The following is a 23,463-nucleotide window of genomic DNA, read 5'->3' on the forward strand; positions in this document are numbered from 1 at the left end:
CAAGAGATTTCAAATTTATGAATACTTTCCAAAGTGATCTCGTAAAAAAAGCAAGAGTATTTTTTCATTTATCCTCTATGAGAGGTTCTATCCATCCATCCATCCATCCATCCATCCATCCATCTCACTAACTATATCAAATTATACAAATAAATGTATGGGATCACAATCAAGTTGACTGTGACAACACAGGAGTTAAATGGAGGAGGAGCTAGAAAGTATGGGTAAGTCAAAGAAAGGTTTTCTTCTTTTTTTGTAACTGCACCCCGAGGGGATATTTCAGGATTAAAACCCCTCCCATCCCACAATGATATCAATAGGGAAGTGACCATATTGTGCTTGTTTTCTAATAAATAATAAATAGGAGTACTTAATGTAACATGGAAATAATTCGATTTTAATGCTTTCTGATTCTGAGCGTCTCTTAGTGGGGACAAAGCCTTTCAGCTGCCTTGTCAGTCAACAATAGTGAATCTGTATAACAAAACCTGCACTGTTATGTTTTCTGAGCTTTCACTTACTTTTCTCTGGAACCCGCCTTGGTATTTGGTTTTACATTCTGCTTTTATTTTTATCTTTCTTTTCCTTCCTCCTGTTATTTCTTCTATTATTTACTACTATCTTCATCAAATTCTGGTACAAGTATCCCAAAGTGATGTATACAAAACTTAAAATATAAAAAACAAAAATGGCAATGAATTAAAAGTAGTTGATATTGAAACATATGCATTCAAGGGTGGAAGAGGGAAGATCTGGACCTTCAAGGTGTTTTAAAAATACAATAGTAAGAACATCCTATATATTAGAGGGAAGAACATTCCAGAAAGTTGGTGTCTCTATAGAGAAAGACTATTTGCAAATAACAGCAGCATAATCTGCTTTATCCCCTGCTCTATGTACTTTCCTCCTTTTTCTTTCTTACACTTCCCCTTAACTGAGGGTCTTCTGTCTTCTCTCTCTTCATACAAGATTTCCTCCCCTTCCATCAGGAAGAGCCAGGTTCTGCAGATCTATCCAGAAACATATCCCACTGCATTCTATAGGTTTTGTAAGTACAGTACTTTAGGACTGCAGTATTACAAAGGAACAGATATCGAGACTGGTTTGGCAGTCCCATGCAACTGAATCTTATAAAGTGTTGGTCCATGGGGAAAGTATCATTTGGACTTTGCCTTGGAAAGAAAAATATTTTGTGCCAGCACTGGAGGCACACTGTCAAAATGTCTAAGCCTCAATTATGGGAATTATGGGGAATAACAGAAAATGATTCAGATCTTCAGGTAATAGTGATTCAGGATAAAGAGAATCAGCCAGCAAATACTGGCAACTGATACCAACTGATGATAAGGATAATTTCTGGGAAAACTTGATTCTTCAGATTTACTCCTAATTTTCATTCTTGAGATATTTGTAACTCCTGTTCTTTTGTACCATTATAAACACTTACAAGCAGAGTTCTCTAAAACCCAATGAGGTAATTAAAATGTTCCTGCATGGAGATGTTTTTATGCATAATCAAGCCTAAAGTAAAAACAACTGGCAAGCTTCTGATAAAGTACTATGAGTCAGGATATTGAAGTCCTTGACTATCACAGTTTTGGGTGAATGTTTTAAAAACCACTTGCCATTAAGTGAATATCAAAAAGAGTTATTTCAGTTAGTCTAATTACTTAAATGAACAAATGCATGTCAAATAAAGATGAGAAATGCTCTAAAATGACAATTTTGTTGATTAATATGATAAGATGCATTGCTTTACATTTGCTTCTAATACAGGACACACAGTATCTGTCCCTCCTAAACAGTTTAAAGCGCTACTTAACTTTATAATGCTTTCCTTGGTTGTTTATTTAATTCATTCTCTTGATCAGTGATACCCATCTTTATTTAAGAGGAATTAATTATCAAAGTAGGCAACAATTCTTTATACTGCAACTCTGAAGAATTGATCAGGACATTCTGTACTGCTTGCAAAAAAGTATTAGGTGGAATCAACTCTAGAATGCATGAAAATGTGTGAATAAAATAGAATAACAGAAAAGCTCCCTAAACAATTATGCATAATAAAATACTTAATGCTTTACTCAAGGGTTCTAGATTATTATTTCATTATCAGCCATGATATTCGCTGGATTGCCTTTGATGTATGACTATTCCTAAAATCAATTTATTGGATTGCTGAATTGTTATACACATCACACATATTGATGACAACTAACATAATGAGATTTTGCACAACTATATATATGCACTCCCCCAGCTATTATCATGGTGGTGCCAATCACTCAAATATTATATATTTTATTTATTGCATTTATATCCTACATTTCTTCCAGGAGCTCATGGCACACATTGTAAATACATACATACACACACAAAACTCATTTTACCTAAAGCTGTGAGAAATGAATTGGTCCAAAATGATCCAGTAAACTTTGTAATTTAGCTTAGATCTTCCCCCTCTTAGCCCAATACTTTGACTACTGCAGCTTCTGAAATAATAAAATCTCTATGACGTCTTATCCTCTGCTTTCCTGTTTCTGTCTTTGAAGCTGTGCTGTGCCCAAATAGCTGGATAGATATTTTAAAAAATTACACATAATACATATAATTCACAGCATTAATTTTAAACTGAGATTACCATCATTAAACTTGTGTGTTTTATGAGAAATGCACAGATAATCATAATTTACACTTCCCTTCTAATGAGTCTTCAGACTAGTTAGAGGAGAAATGCATCTCTGAATAACATGTGGTCATCAGTACTAGGATCCATGGCCAATTGTATATCCCCATGTGATTGAAAAGGAAGAATTTGAAGGCAGATTGTTCATATTAATTTTTATACAGTAATTTGCTTTTTTCTTTCCTACTATCATTGTCCAAATAACACAAAGGAATATTATGCTTTCTCCCCAAGAACCTACCTTTGAAATCAGAAGGAAATCTTAGATTTGATGAAAATATGGCTAACTGAAAGAGCTGAGTTTTTTCAATTGTAGGGTCAAAACCTAAATTTAAGATAGAACATTCCTGAAGCAGATGCTCTGATGAGCATCAGAGCTATACATTAGATTTATCTTCTACAAACATTTGGCTTTAAAAGCACATGAGATTCATGCATACTTCCCCATCACATTAATAGTAAGACACAGATGGCAATTTTCCTTTAGCACTTCAAGAGATGAGGAAACTGTGTGGATGAAAATTCTTCTATGAAAAAATTCTATTTACTAGAAGCATTGTCTCTTTTCATCATACTATAGTCCTGTATGCAAACCGTTACAGCAATGGTGGTTAGTACATAAGACTGAATTATGTCTAAAAAGATTCATAAAATTAGGAATAAGTATTATAATTATACATAACTTTCTAAGAGTTGACACCAATTTGATGGCACATAATCAGTCCTAAAGGAATGACTTAGTTATACAATCATTCACATTATGACCATGATGCAGGGGTGGGAAATTGTAACACAAAGCAGCATTTTCCAATGATCACTTTGGGTTGAGTTGTAGCTCAGAAGTATCTGGAGGACCACAAATTTCCCATCCAATTTAGTAGATAATATTTCATTCTTTAGTGACATATAAGAAACAATATTGTGTATTTGTGTATTAAGCAGTTAAGAAAACTGAAATAATGCATAGTAGTACCAGTTTCATAATTATAAATTCATAATCACCTTTCCTAAAAATACCCAATGTCTGATCAAAATTAGCAAAGAGCAATATTTTACTGGAAGAACCAAGACATATAGTTCATAATTTTAAAATTCAGTTCTAAAAAGGTGATATAGGAGTTAATTATTTAGCAATATCATCATCCAATTTAATTAGTAATTTCACTAAGCACCTATTTAACAACAGTCCTAACAACAGAACTATTATGAATAGATCAACTCCAGACAGTTTTCTGACTGTGTAAAATAATGAACATTATCTAAGCCTCAAGAGTACCTACTTTTCTTTAGATAGAAGCACTTTGAAACAGTATACTCTGTCAATTTGGGAGATTTTAATATACTAATGTCCCATTTCTCAGTCTAGCTTTCTTTTAAAACTGAATGAAATTAATCACATGTAGGCTGCAATCCTATGCCCCCATACTTGAAAATAAGTCCCACTGAACCAATTGGACTTACAACTAAATAGAAATAGATAAATAGAATAAATATACAGGATTAGGTTATTTAGACCAGTTCACATGGCAACAATAGTTTTGAAAAGCAATGTAACCAGATCAGTGGTTACAGAGAAGCTATATTCATTTAGAGGGACAATTAATAGTTCCATTAACATATGAGATAAAACAGGTTGTGGAGAAGGCTACTACCACACCTGAATAATTTCTATTCTTAAAGAGAATATTAAACATAACTCCATTTTAATAATTATTTTTAAAAATTATTCATCATTTAATGAGTTGTCCAGCAGAATTTTCCCAAAAATTTAGCATTAGAAATCTCAAATATAAGTGGATTTCTATAAAGAAATGCTAATATGTGTATGGAATTACAAGTTTCCCCTTTCTTGTAATTCCATACACATATCCTTATCCAACCAAATCTTTATTTATGTATTCTTCTGGCCAGGGAATAAGGATATAACCCTGTTATTTTGTATTTAGGACAAAAGATTGAGCATTGTATGGTTAACAGTTTTATAGTGTTGCAGAATTATTCAATTCCATGAGGTTTTTCTTGCCTGATTCCATGAGGTTTTTGTTTGCCTTATCCCTGAACGTCACTGTCTTTCAAACTCCACTGGTCTTATTTCGTGTATGCAAACTTTTTGGCTACTTGTGATGTATCGGCATAGACAGGAGGACTCCGAATTAAGCAGATTTCTACACACGGCACCAGGAGTTTCAACTGTGCCATCACTGTAGTGGCCGAGGACTTGTGATGCCTGAATGAAATGGGGAACCACTAAGGTAAGTGGGATACCCATGTGGAGCTATGCCAGAAGCAACCATTCAAAGAGATGTTTGCATATGTGAACTGATCCTTTGTTTACGATTAATCACATTAATCACCACAATCATTCTCCTCACGTATAAGCTCAATATACAAAAAGAACGGTAAGGATGAGCATCTGCTAATTCCACCCGCTCCCGGTACACATTCAGGTTGACTATTTCTGGAGGACAGCTCTTCAGTAAGACTTGAATTCTCTGATTTTCCATTATATTCACATACAGGGGTTACCCTCTTCTAGACACACATCACTGTTTTTATACTTTTATCCCTACAAGGCAAGGTTGCTTATTATGTATCAAGATGTTCACACTAAACTACACATGTGATGTGCTTTGGGGGAAGGGGGAGGGTTTTTTTTTTTTTTAATGTACATGTGATCCCAGCTTAGAATTAAACAAATCTTGTAAGAAAAAGCACGGCCCCTCTTAGTAGTTAGGGGGGTTTTTTTGGTCAATGGTGATATACATTACCAAAATACAACCCCCCACCTTAAGTTCTATCATGGTGAACTTCCTATAGTTCCTATATCATGCTGAAGTTATAAAATGTTAGCCCTTCAAGGGAGTCCAGACAAGAAGCATAACCATGAGCTTTAGCACTATCTTTATTGTAAGGTTACATTAAATAGAATCTTGCAAGACTGAAAGTATTTCTCCCCTTCTCTCTTTCCAAACTAGGGAGGGTCCCTTCTGAAATGCTTCCCATGCTTTTCCCCCACCTGTGGACTGAACTGCCTCTTATCAGACTGTTGCCTAGGCAGCAGATCTTCCTCCTGTCTCCCAAGGTCATTCCCACATACAATCATATCAAATGAGACACTGGCGTATTAGGTAATTTCGTGAGACTAAAGACAAACCTAAATTCTATATTTGCTAAATATTTCACACATTTTTCTCTTGCTTTAACTACCATATATAACTGACTACAACAAATGACTTTTAGTTGACACAAAGAAAATTGATATCTACTATTTTTTTTATCAATGTGGTCACGTTTATATCTAAGAATTGATTTTTCAAAAGCATGATAGTTTTACATGTCTTCAAAAGAAATATTTAATAGACAATAAGCAGAGCAGCTTACATCCACAATAAAAGAAAAATACTGTCAGCTTCAGAATTTTTAACAAAGTTGTATCTGAAACATTAAAGGCAGTCACTAATATTTTTCCAAGTATGCCGAAAACATACCCTCTGTACTGGGATTCCAGCAATTCTTTGTTGCTCTGCTTTCAAGTATTTATGCAAAGCAGGTTGTTAATTGGGGTAACTGTAATTTAAATTATTCTTCTGCAACCCTTTTCATTGATAGGAAAGTGTGGAAATTTAGACAACCAGTGTTTAAAGCAGCTGCATGAACTGTCCTGCAAAATAAAACTTACCAAGATCACTTTCACATCTTTACAATGTATCTTATGAGGTGTAACCTTCCCCCCACCAAATATTAGCACTTTTTTTTTTACTTGTGATATTCTGACATTTGGCTTATCGAGAACAAAGTACAATACTCTTGCTACAACACATTAACTACTGAATAGAGAATGAGATGCTAATGTGGCTACAGAAAGTTTTTTAAAATGCTTTGAATACTCTTAACTCTCAGTGTACGTATGTTAATAATAATCACTTATTACTATTTCTTAAAATGTAACTCTTTAAATTAATCACAGTAGTTTAATTTAAATTACACAGCAATTTAATGGAGCGCAAGATCACCTTAATAACAGCAATCAACCCCAAGAATGGAATCCTCTTGCATTTCAAGCCTAACCACGGCTAATTGTCATTTGAGCTTCAAGGATGTTTGGAAAGAGGGGATATTGTAATAAACAATGAAACATAAGGAGGTTTTGATTTCTCGCAACTTCTACAAGAGTGTATATAGTGCATTCCCACCAACTATAAGTCAAATGACAACCAACATGGAAAGATTCATGATGGGACAGAAGATCATCACAACAAATAGTCAAGGAAAAGTATATAAAAAAAATCACTATGAAGTAGTGACATCCTTCAATGAATAATGTTCAGTTGATTTTTCTTTCTCAACTCTAAGGTTTTTACTTTTGCATTGCAGCTTTTGCTGAGCCCTAAAGAAAACACAGCAACTTAACATTAAGTCTCAATTACATTCTCATATTGTAGATGTAATTGTACAGAGTTCTTTCCAACAAATGTCTACGAGAGATAAGGCCAAGTATACACATTTGGATTTTGTCATGTCCAACTTCACACTTGGGAATCAACCAATTGCTTCATACAAGGACTTTATTGGCTTGTCCTCCTTTGCACTATGTTGCAGCAGCTGGCATTCACAACAGAATCAAGTTGATGTCTATATATTAGCTCATGAATTTAAGGAAGTAAACCAGTTCAAGGGATCACTATATTTCTTAAATCAGTGCAAAATACTACTCTATTATTCTTCCTAAAGTGTCACTCCCCAATATCTTTTCTAGTTTTAGCCAATTTCATCGTAGCAGGACCAGTAAATCTGCACTCAAAAACATAGACTTCCTGGTCATATAAGTCTTGTCTTGACCAGTTCCTTACTGGTATTTCTTCTCACTTCAACAGAGTAAGAAATTCCAGTACTGGCAGACCGAGAGCCCTAATCCAGCAAGTTATGCCAAAAAAGCTGTCTACCATCTGAATTTAAAATTGTATCACCTTTAATTATATACATACCCTAAATAATCCTGAACTGTTAAACAAAACAGCACTTTGTTCCAGCAGGTTTACAAATGGATTCAGATCCTTGGATAAATAAATCATAGTTAGTTAATGACCCAAGAGAAACAGCCAATAGGGCCCAAACCTTATGTCTCTCTTTCACCGACTCCACACATTTTAAGCTTAAATCTGTACACACTTTCAAGCTGATTCACCACTATCATATATTCCTTAGGGACTGATAATTTAAACTGATAACTTTACCCTTCAGCAGGCTTCTGATTTGTTTTTGATTTGTTTTTTAGACACACAGGCACTGTGCACGCAGAAATTCTAACTCTTAAAAAAAGGAGCAAGCGGAGAAATGTGTGTGGCAGTTTAGAAATAGCCATTTAACCAAATTGCATACCTGTGCTGTGTCAGCTGTATAGTAGATTCATCTCATTCCATTGGTCTAATGGATGGCAATTGAATTTAATTAGTGAAACTACTTTGACTTAGTCTCATACTGTGCTGAATGTAATGAAATCTTCCTCTCTCTCCTTCTCTCTGTTCAACTAAAGAATGTCCTTAAACTGCATTCCACTATTGGAATATTAACTGCTATCTGTGTTATGCTTAAAGCCATAATGTTTCATCTTTCTTTCAGGGGATTTAAATTTATTATATTATGTAACAAAGTAATTTTTTTTAAAGAAAAATTAACTGCTAAATGTAGTTTCAAATCTAAAAACTTTAAGGCCTGAAAAGATTAGATTCAGTTACCACCCTCGGTCAATTAGAAGCACTTTTACAGTAATAATAATATGAACATCTTTTTTCTGGATCAATATTTGAAATTTAGTTCCGTGCTTCATTCTGAAAGAGAAATGAGTCTTACTAAATCACCTTCATATAGTTCTCTAAAAACGCTATATATGTGTTATTTGTGTTCACTGATGTATGAAAGCAGTTAATCAAAACTGGGCTGACTTCCTCTGAGTCAGTGTTGACCCCTGGCAACTGACTGGATAAGTCCCTGCAGTTTCCTTGGCAAGATTTTCAGAAATGGTTTGCCATTGCTTCTTCCTAGGGCTGAAAGTGACTAGCCCAAGGTCACTCAGCTGGCTTCATGCCTAGGGCAGGACTAGAACTCACAGTCTCTCTCCTAGTTCAGAATCCAATCCCTTTAACTACTACGCCAGACTCTCAAATAAAAATTTACATTATACTTACTCTTATATCATTAATGTGCATAGCTTTTTTTTCCTCCCACCCTTAATACTGTTTGCAATATCCATCAGAGTTGTGTGATATGATCTAAGAAGAACTTGAACTGAACAAGCAAACCAGTCTAGCTTCTTCAATATTGTACTTCCAAAACGCTATTTACTGAAACAGATTTCTGGCATTCAACCTGATTTATTTGTTGAAACAAAATGGTGCTTAAAATGTTCGGCTTTAATTGTATGTTTTAATTTAACTGTTTTTACTTCTATTTTAGTATGCTGTACAGTTTGTTGTCTTAAAATATTTTCAGTAGAAAGATTATATAAAACATGCATATTTTGCAATATGGGAATGCTGGACAGCAAAGCCCCTAATATCATGTTTATTTCCAATAGTTACTCTGGACCTCATACAGACATTCTGCTAAAATAAAAATGTGGGTGACTTCAGCTCAGTACTTTATTAGAAAGATACCCCCCCCATCTAGAAAAAAAGATGAATTATAATCTGGAGCTGATAGACAATATATAGGATATTCAGTTTGATTTCTTGTAAACTGCTGTACAATAAATGGGTCACATCTATCATTACAGTCCTTTTGTAAATATATAAGCCCTTCCCCCCATTTTCCAAATTCCAACTACATCTGCTGGCCCAGAAGGCTTGGAACTCCATGACATATGTACACAAAGCAAATTCACTTTTGCAAGTTACCATAAAGCTCAACAAATCTTCAATTAGAGAACCTGAAAGCTACCAAAGATGACTTTTCTTATAAAAACACAATGCTCAGTTAATTATCTTTGATGGCCTCAAATAAGGTTAATAGTTGCCTTGGGCACTTACCCAGAGCCAGTGAAAGGGCCCCCAAATACTCCCTAACCCCTCAGATCCATTCCTGAAATGCTCCATGAGCATCTGGATTACAACACTGTAGGAATGGCCAGAGACAACTTGTATTCTGGCCAAGAGAGGGGCTTTAGGAATTGGAAAGTGATCCCCTTACCTTTCCATGTTTAATCACAGTCAGGAAAACAAAAAGCCAGTCTGGTTGAGAAAAATGTTATAGCCTCCTTCACAGCCAAGGAGAAGGGGGACACCTACAGAACTGAGAAGGGGCATTGGTGGGAAGTCCAACCAATTGGAAAAGTGCCCTTCTCCCAGACCTGCTGAGATTAAAGAGTTCAAATAATAAAAAATGGCACTTCTGCTGTTTGTATGTTTTGGTTAGTTGAGTATGTGTATGTATATATGTTTGTATGTGTGTGTGTGTGTGTGTGTGTCAGTCTGTCTATCATCTATCTATTATCAATCATGGCTGCCACAGGAAATGCAAGTGTGGCAAATCCAGGGATGCAGCATCACTGCTGAAATAGTGCCAAAATTCCACATGGAATGCCTATGAGGACTATATGTGGCAGAAGCAAATAGCCTAGTCCATTACAATAACAATACCAAGATATCAATCTTTCCTTTTGCTCATTATACCACATGGGCAAGAAAAAGAGATGCAAGCTTTGAATCTTATGGATGATGAAAAAATGAGGTTCAGAATAAACAGCCATATACCATCCCTATGAAAATCAAATCAGAGAATATGCTGTTTTAATTTGCAATGCTTCCCATGAATGAAACTATACATTCCAAGCCTTGGGTGAATATAAGTGGTCAGGATGGAGGATATGGGGACCATTTTTCATTTGTTGTTCCCTTCAGAATATCCCACCCCACCCCACTGAAATGACAGGGAAATTGCCTATGCATGCATGAGAGAATCTCATTTGGGGGTTTCATCGGGGGATGCCAAGGCTTTAGATCCAATGAATTCAAAGCTGTTTCTGCACCATGAATACGCCCAATTTTTACATCACCTTCAGACTACTTTCAATGAGACTGGTGTCAGTGGTAGCCTCCTGTAGATGTAATAAGGAGCTCAAGATGGATGGATCCTCCTCTGTCCCTAACATTTTAGAACTTTTGATTATGAGTGATATGTGAGAAGTATGCAGACAAATATGGACTACAATATTACCACTTCATTGTATATCCCAAAGAAATTAATGACTACTAAGCAGCATTAAAGCTCCCTCAGTACAAAACAGATTACAAATAAAAAGGTAGTATTTTTTCCACTGGAATTTAAATAAATTGATGGGATTGCTGTATAATAAAAACAAATTATCTAGGTCCCAAGTGGGTTTTAAAATTATAATGCTCCTAAGACATGCAGTCTTTCTGATGGTTTTTTACAAGATATTTTACAAATATGTACCAGAATACACATTACGTTCTCTTCCAGTCACAATCTCATAACTATTGTAACTAGCCGTTTTCTTCTTTTTCCACCTTTCTTTTAATTACAGCTTACTTTTCAGAAACTGTGCTGAAATACTTAAGTAATTTATGAAGGATTGTTACGCACTTTCTATAAAAATGCATAAAGACAGAAGGGCTTATTCAAATTGTATGAAAAAAATACATCAAGAGTTTTGCAAATGAGATGTTTAGATGGTCATTTATGCTATTGCCCATTTATATTAAATGGAGGTTCATAGGAAATTTTAATGAACAAATAATTCATTAAGGCATTTTCCATTTTCCACTGCTGCAATTATTGACTGCTTAAGAGAGAATAAACACCAAGTGCTTCATGCATTCCATTTTAATGCTACCTATCAGACTGGCATTTTAAAACATAATTTCCAAGTGTAAAGAACCATATTTTATCCGATGTGAAAATTATGGGCATATGAACTATACAGTTAACAGGAGTATTTGAACTAGCATAAATGAAACTCAGCATCTTGCTCCAAAGTCACATATTTAATTCCTATTTCTGACTTGAACTTGAAGTACCAGGGAGCAGAAAGTCAAAGCACTAAAGCTGATGCATTAGTATATTGAACTGCTATGCTGGCAACAAGACTGTGCAATTTTGGAGAGAATCCAATCTAAAACAAAAGCAATCAATTTCCAGGTGTAGGGCAGGGGTTGGAAATATGCTATTGTGGAGCAATGCACTCTGAAGCAAAACACAGGGAGGAAACAGGGTAAGATGACATCATTGAGGATCACAATGCAGCTGGACAGTATGTTTGTTTGCAGAAAGGTACATTACTAAAACCTATTTATTATTAAGGAAAATGCTTTCATCTACTGATCATATCTAAAACAATCACACAAGACAGCAAGTAATGGAGCAACAAGAACTGAAGAGAACGATTTGAAAAATGCTGGAAAAAACTGGGACAAGCTGTAACAGTGGGCAGAATCCAACAAGATGAATTTCAATGGGGACAAATGCAAAGTCCTTCATTTAAACAGGAAAATTCCAAGGCAGGAATTAAGGACGGGGGAGACTATACCGGGCAGAACCATATGCAAAAAAGATCTGGGGTCTTGGTAGATCACAAACTGAACATTAACAGGATAATGCAGTTACATTTATTCATACTGAAGAACATCTTGTTTCCTTCAGCCCAATGTTCAACCTGTCCATAATGAAATGCAATCTTGTTCTGTCATCCTGGTCAGACCATACCTAGAATGCTGTGTCTAGTTCTGTACACCTCATTTTAGGAAGGACCCTGATAAAGTACATGTCCAGACTGAGTAGCAACTAAAATGACACAGGGCCTGGAAGGAAAATCTATGAGGAACTGTGGGAAATATTGGGTAAGTTCAGCCTGGAGAAGAGAAAACTGCACAGAGACTTAATGGTTGTCTTCAAGAATCTGAAGAGCTATCATGTAAAAGATAGGGAAGAATTGCCCAGAACTGTTCCAGAAGACAGGGCAAGAAATAATTAGTGTAAGAGATCCAACATAATGTAGTGGTTAAGTGTTGCACCAGGAGCAGGGAAATCCAGGTTTATGTCCATCCTCAGCCTAGTAAATTCACATGTCAGTCACTGTCTGTCTCAGTCCAGCCTAGCCACAAGGTTGTAGTTGCAGGGAAAAAGTGAGGGAGGACTGTGTGCTTTTTAAAACTCCTAAATAATAAATAAGTAAGTGAATGAATGAATGAATGAATGAATGAATGAATGAATGAATGAATGAATGAATGAATGAAAGTATTTTGGGTGGAGATCAGGAATAATTTCCTAATTTTAAGAGCTGTTTGAGAATCAACCTCAGAAATGGTGGATTGCTTTGTTGGTATTTAAATAGAGTCTAGATGGTCATTTGCTGGGGAAATTGCAGTAGTGGATTCCTGGATGGAGGTTAGACTAGACAATTTCCAAAATATTTTCCAAACTTTACATTGTATGAATATTAAGATACCTTACTGTGAGAAAACTTCCCTCAGTCAATCTCCCTCTCCCCCTCTGTCCTCTTCTTACACTGATTGACGGATTGGTCTTCCTGTAGTCCATGGTACTCTTAACAACCATTTCTTAATAACCCATAATTCCAAAACTCTTTCTTGCTGTCCAGCTTTCACAAGTGTACACTGCCACTGGAAATAGCTTTAACTGCTTTAACTATTCTGATTTTTGTTGTTACTGAAACATTCTTATCTTTTCTGATCTTCATTCCTGACACCAAGACAAAACTATATACCACTTCACTTGTAAGTTATTAACACAAAGCAAACAGATGGCCAAATGTTATCAGACAAATGTGCTGTGTTTTTCAAAAGGTGGGATATTTTTTTAAGAGGAATGGTGGCCTAAAGCAGAACCGAAGGGCCAAACTAGCTCCTAAAGGAACAGGAAAAACAATGACCTCTGATTTCAAGATAGATTTTCCATTCCCATTGAAAGCTTTTGTGTAACAACTTGCAGCCATTAAAACAGGAAGTATGTGCAATATACATTTTCTCTTTTCAGAAGAGAAAATTTTCTTTTAAAACATTAGAAAAATATTCCATGGGTAGCAGGACTTTCTTCTTTTTCCTGCTGGTATTCTCCTGTTCAAGAGAGGATGGATAGAGTCCTGCAGAAGCAGGAATCACATTTTAGATTAGAAACTGTTTTTACTAATAAAACCATATAACTAGTTTCTATCCCTACATCCTCTTGCTTCCTATTGTAGTGCTGGGAATAATGGCTAGAAACTCCCTTAGTTGCCTCATGTTCTCTGGAACATAAACAATATTATTGATCATTTAAATATGCATTATTCCAGAACCCCAAAAGTTATGACCATTGTTTGTAAAGAAGAAACAGTGAAGCAGTATGTTGAATTTTTGATGTCAATTTTTTTTGGGGGGGGGCTAGTCTGAACTGAGGAAACTTTCTTCTCCACCCATCAATTTTCTTTTCATTGTGACTCAGAGATAAGCATTTCAATGAGACTTAAATGTTAACATATGTAACTCTACTCATATTGTCTTTCCTGTATAGCTGTCTTTTGCATATTTGGTAGGAAGCTGGGATATATCTAAATAAATAAATAAATATTGGTTACTTCCTTTTTTTTTAATGAGATAGTTTTCTTTCATTTCTTTCCCTCACTGTTAGCCAAATCCAGGTTTATTTCATCTTCTTTCACTTTTCTTAGAACAAAAAACAAACAAATCTGCTTCACCACCACCACCTAGAAAAATCCCACATTTTAACTGTGACTAATTCAGACCTAAATTCATGCAGAGTATTATGGACACCATTATGACAAACTTGTGACATGCTAAATGTGAAGAAAACCATATGTTTAATTATCTCCTCTAATAATTATATGTCATGTAATTTATAAAATATTTTCTTCATTTTGCAAACAGAAAATGACCTGAAAATATGCAGTCACTTTCATTTCCTGGCTGAATCACTGGAAAACCTAGAATTCTAATGATCTACCCCAAAAATATATAATTTACAATGATCAACCAACATAATGCATTCCCCCCTCCTTTTTTTTTGGTATTTCATTTATCAGCCATGCAGTCATCATTCTCCTCCTTACTACCATCTGTACATACTTTCCCAATAGACCATCACAGCTGTCCCGTTTTTCACACACACGGAACCTTTTATATGCTTCCCAACTGTTTTTAATAAGTGTTCTGTGCTTAGCACTGTAGTTCCTTTGTCTTCTTCTCAAATATGAAAAGATATTATCCCAACATACAGGTCATCTCAGCAAAAGGCTTTTCCCCTCTTTTTTTTAAAAGAAAGAACAGAGAAAATGTTTCACTGTTGAGCCTTCCAAAGATTCAAAACATTTTAGATTCTAGCTTATGGGATGAAAGGTGTTAGAAAACAGTTCCATGTATAGTTAAAAAAAAAAAAACTTGGGGTAATTAAAACAAAGTGCCAAAGTTCCACTTCACTTTTATAAAACACAATTCATCCCTCATTACTGTTACAGGATCGGCCAACTACTCAAACAGCCTGTCCCTGCCCATAATATCCAGATCATATGGTCATGCCCATCACAAGTAACCAAGAAAGGAAACAGACTGTGCTGGGTTAATATCAACACTTTGCTCAATCATATGTCTTCAAAGGTAAAGGTTGCAGTAGGTGTTCTTTTGCAATTATGTGGAAGGGGAATGCGTTTTTCCATGACTTCCACATCAAAAAGAGTCTATTGCCACAAAAAGGAAAGAGCCATAATTACTTATCTCAACAAGTTGCTATTATTGTACATAATTATTATTATTTTGAGATGGGGGAAAGATGAGAAATGAAACAATGCAATCCTAAATTTAGTGGGGGTTTGTTTTTTTAAGTTACATATGGGCAATCTAAAAGTCTTCACCATTTCCAAACTGAAAGACATGAGTTTATGGATTGTCCTCTTGGCAGGATGGAAAAAGTAACTATGAACAATGGTTTTGTTTTTTGTTTTCATTTTTAGCATACTATAGCAACCTTCCCCATATGACCATGCTCAATAGGAATTCTGGGAGCTGCAGGCTGACATATTTGTAGAGCATCATATTTGGGATGGCCCTTCCACAGGCTACATAGCATTAACTACAAAATGCACTTCTTCTAAACAGATGGAAGTATAATTCTTTTTCCAGTTTGATATTATCTTAGATTGTTTTAAAAAAAATAAGCAAAATCTGATCTCACTTTGGAGCATCCTTATCAATCACTATAAATACTGTAAACCAGGAGTAGGCAACAAGTGAGTACATCTGGAATTTTAGGGGATGTTCTGGGCAACTTCATAAAATGGCTGCCAATAAAGGGCTGGACTATTCACAAAATGGATGCCACAAAGGGCACAGTGAGTCACAAAATCCCCAACTGCCAGAAGATAAACTAGAGTGGTCCTTGCCAATAATGCTACCTTGTCAATAATGGTAATTTTGCAGCATGTTAATTTTTAATTGAAACGTCATACACACACAAACATGCATACATCCTTCAAATCAGGTACAGAACCGGGCAAGCAACAAGCGAAGTCTCCACAGGCACCTTTTTTTTTTTGGGGGGTGCCTTTGAGTCAGTGTTGACTCCTGGCAACTGCCTGGGCAAGTCCTTGCAGTTTTCTTGGCAAGATTTCATAAGTGGTTTGCTGTTGCCTCCTTTCTAGGGCTGAGAGGGAGTGACTGGCCCAAGGTCACCCAGCTGGCTTCATGACTAAAGCAGAACTAGAACTCACAGTCTCCCAGTTTCTAGACTGATGCCTTAACCACTACACCAAACTGGTTCTACCATGTTGCCTACCCAAGCTATAAACGTACTCCAGAAAATACGTATTAGCAATTATTTATCTGGGAAACAGCCTGCAAGATTGCGAGTTTGCTCAACATGTAATTGTTGAGTAGGAGAAAGAATATTTAGAAGGGATATTCTAGCATAGTTCCCACTGCAGGTAGATAAAGTAACTTCTTTCACAATGGATTTTTGGTCCAACTTAGTATGGAACATTTTATTATATATATACTGACACATGAAAGTTACATATTGTTACTTTGAAACAGAACTACAATGAACTATAAAAAGGGACAGGGGATGTTATGTTGTATCACGACAAGAAAACTGTTAGATAAAAGAATGCTCCCACCCAAAATGTGTTGCATTACATGGAATTTTCAGCAAATTTTAATAATCAAAATGCCTTATGCATATTTCCAAGCACATTAAGATTCTTGAAAACAAGGAATTCAATAACAAATGCACAATGTGAAGTTAAGGAACAGAAAATGCAAACCTACAGCCCAGAGGAATGTAGGCATTCAACGACAGTACTTTGCTGATGCATTTAAAAGAAAGCAAAAAAGTGATTCATCTCTAAAAGCCAAGAAGCTCCAAACAGTTTTTGTAACAGCTGAATTTGTTCTTTCTACTAAATCTCATAGATATCTACAATATAATCCATAAACCCTTTGAAGTATATATGGCTATTCACTAGTACCACAAAGTTTGCAAGTGGAGGCCTTATGGTTGATCACTCCACGTTGGACAACTTTTGTCCAACCTTCAAACTTCCCTTTTCAGGGAAGATGGTTGAGAGGATGGTAGGCACTCAGCTCCAAAGGGCCCTGGAAGAACAGATCATCTTGATCCTTTTCATTTGGAATTTGGGGTGGGTTATAGTACTGAAACAGTATTGGTCATGCTTGCAGATGACATTTGAAGGACTTGGAATGGGGGTAGTGCATTCATCCTAGTCCTCCTGGATCTTTCAGGGGCTTTCAATGCCATCAACCATGGCATTCTTCTGGACTGGCTTAAAGGGTTGGGAGTAGAGTCACAGTTCTTCAGCACTTTCTCCTTTCTCAACAGCCAGTTCGTCAGTGTTGGTAGGGGGCGAGAGATCAAGCCCTAGGCCCCTCTTACATGGAGTGCCTCAGAGCTCAGTCCTCTCACTCCTCCTATTCAACATGTACATGAAGCAGCTGAGTGACCTCATCCAGAGACAAGGGGTGCAGTATCACCAGTATGCTGATGACACTCAGGTGTACATCTCTGCCCTACTCAGATGCTGACGCAATGCTTGGAAGTTCTGATGATTTGGATGGGGAGGAAATAGTTGCAACTTAACTCCAGCAAGATGGAATGACTTCTTCATGATGATTCTGATGGATGTGACCAACAAATTAGAGGAGTAAGCAAGATGGCTCCCCCCCATCAAATTCAAATCTGCAAAAACATCAACAGGCAATCCATACTAAAAAACCAAGAGCCAGTCTTGCATGTTTCAGAAATTGTGGGGTGAGGGTGGGGGTGGAGGTAATTCTTTTATCCTGGAAATGCTTCATATGTGACACAAATTCTCTTTTTTTCTCTTCTGACAGATCACTAAAATTGACAAATCACTAAAATTCTGGCTCCAGTCCTGGGAGGCATTACATTACATGCCTGACTGCTCCTATGGTCCAAGTTGCAATCACCATGGAGGGAACAACCAGTAACTGGAAGGGCAGCACAGCAGTCAAAGGTGGTCAAAAAGAGGACAAATTTGTGTGTGTGTGTAAGCAAGGTTTATGTCAGCAGAAAATGGAAAACACTACTGCCACATCAGATCAGAAAAAGCCAAAGTTACCTGGCCATAAGTATAAACTAGGAAGGAGAGGAGGACCACATCATGCAGAAGTGTCATTGAAGAACCATTGGCAAGGCATCTTAGAGTTGAGGATGGGAGACATATAGATCTGCCCCTTCTATCCATATACAGTTAGTAGGACAAGTATGAATCAACTGCTTATGGAAGATACATCTATAAATACTTCTATTTGTATTTTCAGAGCTGCAGATATAATATTTGGTTGCTTGATTTATAAGGCATAGAAAGGAACAACTGCTATAACTGCAAAATAATTTTTTGCAGGCCTTGGCGGTTTTTTAGTAACTAAATTGTTATAACGTTGCTTGCATATTGATTTACAAAATCTAGGTAAGATTACATGATCATAATTTTTCATCTCCAAAAACACAGGTGATTTTTACCATTCTATGTTGTAGTGAATGACCACAATAAAGTGTCTTAATGTGGCGCAGCGGCTTAATGACGCTGAAAGTTGCTGGCCAGAAATGGTCGATGCTTCAGCGGTTCGAGTCCAGCCTTCGCGTTAGCAGGGTGAGCCCCTGTTTCCTCCCCAGTTCCTCTAAACCCAACAGTTCGAAAACTCACATGAGTAGATAAATGGGTACTCTCACTCCGGTGGAAGGAAAAATGTTGGCGGCACCTTGCAAAAAGGAGTCGGGAGCAGTTGCTGGTAAGCGTGAAAAAAACCGCACGTGCCCGAAAGAGGGTGCGAAGCAACGGAAACCCCGCCTCCTACACTCACCAGCTGGGCTCTGCTCTAGGAAGGAGGCTCTGGCAAACCACTTCCGAAACACCTTGCCTTGAAAACTGCAAAGGACTCGTCCAAGCAGTCACTGCAGTCGGTAACGACTGAGCGCAGATAAAATAAAATGTGGGGGGGGGGGTGTTAGATTGTTTTATTCTGTCTTTATTATTTTTATAAATAATGCAAGGTGAAGAACATACCTAATACTCCTTCTTCCTCCTATTTCTCCCACAACCACAACCCTGTGAGGTGAGTTGGGCTGAGAGAGTGTGACTGGACCAAAGTCACCCAGCCAGCTTCCACGTCTAAGACAGGACTAGAACTCACAGCCTCCTGGCTTCTAGCCTGATGCCTTAACACTAGACCAAACTGGCTCTCTATTTATTTGCCATTTTTAAGTTTTAAAAAAAAAAAATATTTTTTTCTATCTATTTGCCACTTTTGAAGGATGTCCTCTTGGTTCATCTTTTGTTTAAAATAATTCTTAAGATTTGAGCAGCTGCCTGCATATGTTTCACACAAGACAAAATACAGAAGCATCCAGTACATGTCCATTCTCCAGTCTTTAAAAATCCATAATAAATATTCATAGCAAAATGATAACAGAGAGCTTTCAGTGATGCTAAAGCCAACCCAGACCCATTTGTAATATATCGTTCTAAGAAGCTGGGCCATCTTCTTGACGGTACAAGTAAAAACAGAGACTAAATAGGAAATCAATCACAGGTTTTCTGTGCCAGCCTACAGAAAGTCCAGTTGTGCTCAATGGTGCTTTCACTGGCTTGTTCACTCATGTGGCAGACTCTCATGTTTCATATTGTGAAACCTTCCTTTGCAAGATACTCCATCAGGAAGACTCTTAAGAAAGACTTCTTGGTGGTAATCGCAGGACCCAAATGTGAAAGGTATTTGACAGTCTCTAGTGTCCATCCTATCTATATTCCACTTGGTAAAATGGTTTGAAATGCCTTTGTGGACCTTGGTTGTGATGCTTAGCTGTGTAATAATCACTGCCACCTGGTTGGAGAACTCTGAAAGTTTGTGTGTATTTGAAAGCTCTACCATTTCCTTTCTTTTTATATATATAAATTTTATTAAAAATTTTAAAGACAACATAAAAACTAACACAAACTAATACAGAATAAAGAAAATAAAGAACAAAGAGGGGAAAAAAGAACAAAGTAGTACAGAAAAAAAAGATAAAAAGAACTAGAAAGAAGAAGCTTCCAATTTCCTTTGCAACAAATATAAATTACAAAGTTATCTCTTACTCTATGATTACAAAAAGCTCACTTTTTTCTATTATCAAACTGGCTTTCAGCACAAGCAGCTTTTTATAGATGAGAAATGATAAGTAAACATAAATGATTAACTTATGATGATGTACTAGAATGTTCTCAAGGGGAATGTAAAATAAAATCAAGGGAAGATTTGATAACAGAAGGATATATTTGTCAATGGTTTTCTTATGTACAATTATCAGAAAGGTTTAAAGTAGATAAAATATTTTACAGTTTTGAACAATACAACAGAGAGTTTGAAATAGAATTATATACAAATGATGAACATATTATTGCTAAAATATATAAATTTTGTTGAAATATGAAACAGAAGAACAAGTTAAAGAATGTATGATAAAATAGGCTAAAAATTTTGGTTACAATATACAAATGGAACAAGGGGAAAATATGTGGTGGAAAGGATTGAAATTTACATTATGTTCCAGCCTTAAAGAGAATTTTTATAAAATGATGTATCATTGGTATTTATCACCAGAGAAATTGTTTAGAATGTATAAAGGTACTTCAAATCTTTGCTGGAAATGCGAACAACATGAAGGGATGTGTTTGGTGGATGTGTAAAAAGCTAAAAAAAAATTGGACACAAATAAATACACTAATTCAGAAGATCTTAAAGACTAACGTAAAATTGAAATTGAAGCTTTTCTTTTGGGATTCTTTTCTTTTGGGATTAATGGACAAACAACTAGAAAAAAGTCATGGAACTTTGTTTTTATGCATGACAACTGCAGCGAGACTATATATGCTTAAAAGTGGAAAGGTTTGACATTACCCACAATGGAGGAATGGTTGGTGAAGATGATGGAATTAGCAGACACGGCTAAATTGACTTCCTTGATTAAAGAAAAAACAATATCTACATTTATGAGTGACTGGAAACCCCTTATAGACTTTTTGTATGAAACAGAAAAACATGCACTTATGACTTGTAGTTTTGATGATTAGGAAAAAAAGAAAGCTCTACCATTTCCTCAAATGTACACCCAGTATACAAAGGTTTACGGTCATTATGACATTATATTAAGGGTTCAATCTCATCAGATCAAATTCCTTAGTATCTAGAAGTAGAGGCAGCTCCGAGGTTCATAAAAAACTCAGAACATGCCAGAAAAATGGCCTATCTTGGTCACTGAAGTAAATCATCCCCTAACATGGTCCTCAATATCAAATCAGGATAGCTTGTGAGAGTTTCGAGCAATGATGTATAAAGCATCCACTCACATTTTGTATGACTGGTTCAATCATCATATATCCACAGTCTCCATTATCCCTCTGTTCCAATCTGGATTTATCTGAAGTATTTTCAAACATGTGTACAATTCATCATTTATTCTACCTTGGGAATTATTCCAAAAGCTCCCTCTGCCTCTTGTATGTTCTTCACCACTACTAGGCTATATAGAGGCCAGCAAGCAAGCCAGCCAGGGAATCCTTGGTTAACTTGCGTGTATATTCTGCATATGGCTAAGCTGCAAAATTATACTTCTCTCATGGTATTAACACCAATCTGGTGTGTCATAATTTTAAGTAAGAAAAAATATGTATTGTCGAAGGCTTTCACGGCCGGCATACGATGGCTGGTGTGGGTCTTCTGGGCTGTGTGGCCGTGTTCTGGAAGTTCCAGAACACGGCCACACAGCCCGGAAGACCCACACCAGCCATAAGAAAAAATAATTGAGCTCATTAGCAAAACAAGAAAATGTGAAAAGATTTTTTGTTTTGTTTTTTTAGAAAAAAGGGACATAGAAGAACTAGTCAAATTCAGATGCTGCATTATCTCTTTTGGATCAGTGGTTCTCAAAACCTTGGGAACTTTAAGATGTGTGGACTTCAACTCCCAGAATTCCCCAGCCAGCATGTTTGGACGAACAACTCATTTTGAGCCTGCTACAGGAAAATCAAGCCAGGAAGTTTCTGATAATGGAAATCAAAGAGAACATCAAGTTATTAAAAGTACTATGAGTGACACACTGAAATCAGACACACAGATTTTTTGCATTCTGGCAGAGATTACAGGGAGCTAGGCAACACAGACAATAAAGGAACAGATAAGTATTATAGACAGATCTGTAACTAGACACTGGCAAATAGCAGCACTGAGATCCAAGACAAACTAATACATGAAACGTTTAGAACGCCCATACAACAACCCAAAGATTGAGAAAAAGAGACTTTTGCCAGAACTTGAGCTGTGTTTGCACAGGAGGATGTCACAAGCAGACAGGACTGATTCCGAGCCTGCACACATGACCTATTAAAAGTATTTTTCTAATATGCTTACTTTTCATAGAGTTTGAACTTCTACTATTTTTAAAAAAAGGTTTCTTGGCCATCTCATTCAATCATTTCAGATTAGAAAGCAAAACTGAGAATCTGAATAAGGTCTTCATTCACCATACAGACTGAACATGGCCAACCATGTAGACCAGTGTTTCTCAACCTCAGCCTCTTGTAGATGGGTGGACTTCAACTTCCAGAATTCCCCAGCCAGCATCGCTGGCTGGGGAATTCTGGGAGTTGAAGTCCACCCATCTACAAGAGGCTGAGGTTGAGAAACACTGATGTAGACCCTGCAAAGGCTGCTGAACTTCCAACTCCGCAATGCCTAACCAGTATAGGACAAGGCAAAGGTTTCCCATAATCATGACAGATTATTGTCTTGTTGTAATATGATGCATTTTAATCATACTGTTTAATTACATATTTTAGTTGTTTTTGAATTTTACATTAATTTAAGCCACTCTGAGAAAATCTAGTCTTGAAGGCCAGTACAAAAACCTAAGAAATTAAAAAGTCTGTTTTAACAGCAACTGTAGATATCTATCCACAGTGTTTTCATAATTGAAGAGCATATAAATAAAAAGGCACATATTTCCATGGTGCCTTTTGACTGCAGTAGTTTCATTTTTCTCACTGCACACTAAATATCAGTCTTTAAACACTAGCTTGCTAGGGACAAACTAATGAGTTATGGCTTGAGCTAAGGTGCATTATAACATTGATATACAGATACATTTTAAGCAAACAAAGTTTGGCAATGAAGCATGTGGAATTCCTAAATACGTATTTCTAGAAAGAATAAATGCAACCCATTTTTTCATGCATG

General features: G+C 36.4%; 1 protein-coding gene and 1 pseudogene across 11 annotated transcripts in view; both read right to left on the reverse strand.

Annotated features, from left to right (window-relative positions):
* NFIA (nuclear factor I A) overlaps positions 1–23,463 on the reverse strand; it is a 331,321-nt gene that overhangs the window by 288,564 nt on the left and 19,294 nt on the right. The window lies entirely within an intron of this gene.
* On the reverse strand, positions 15,942–21,931 carry LOC103058739 (BTB/POZ domain-containing protein KCTD6-like; annotated as a pseudogene).

The sequence above is a fragment of the Python bivittatus genome, unplaced genomic scaffold, assembly GCF_059951505.1.
Source record: "Python bivittatus isolate LINGU-HERP-01145 unplaced genomic scaffold, Pbiv_v1 ctg000700_np1212, whole genome shotgun sequence".
Lineage (NCBI taxonomy): Eukaryota > Metazoa > Chordata > Lepidosauria > Squamata > Pythonidae > Python > Python bivittatus.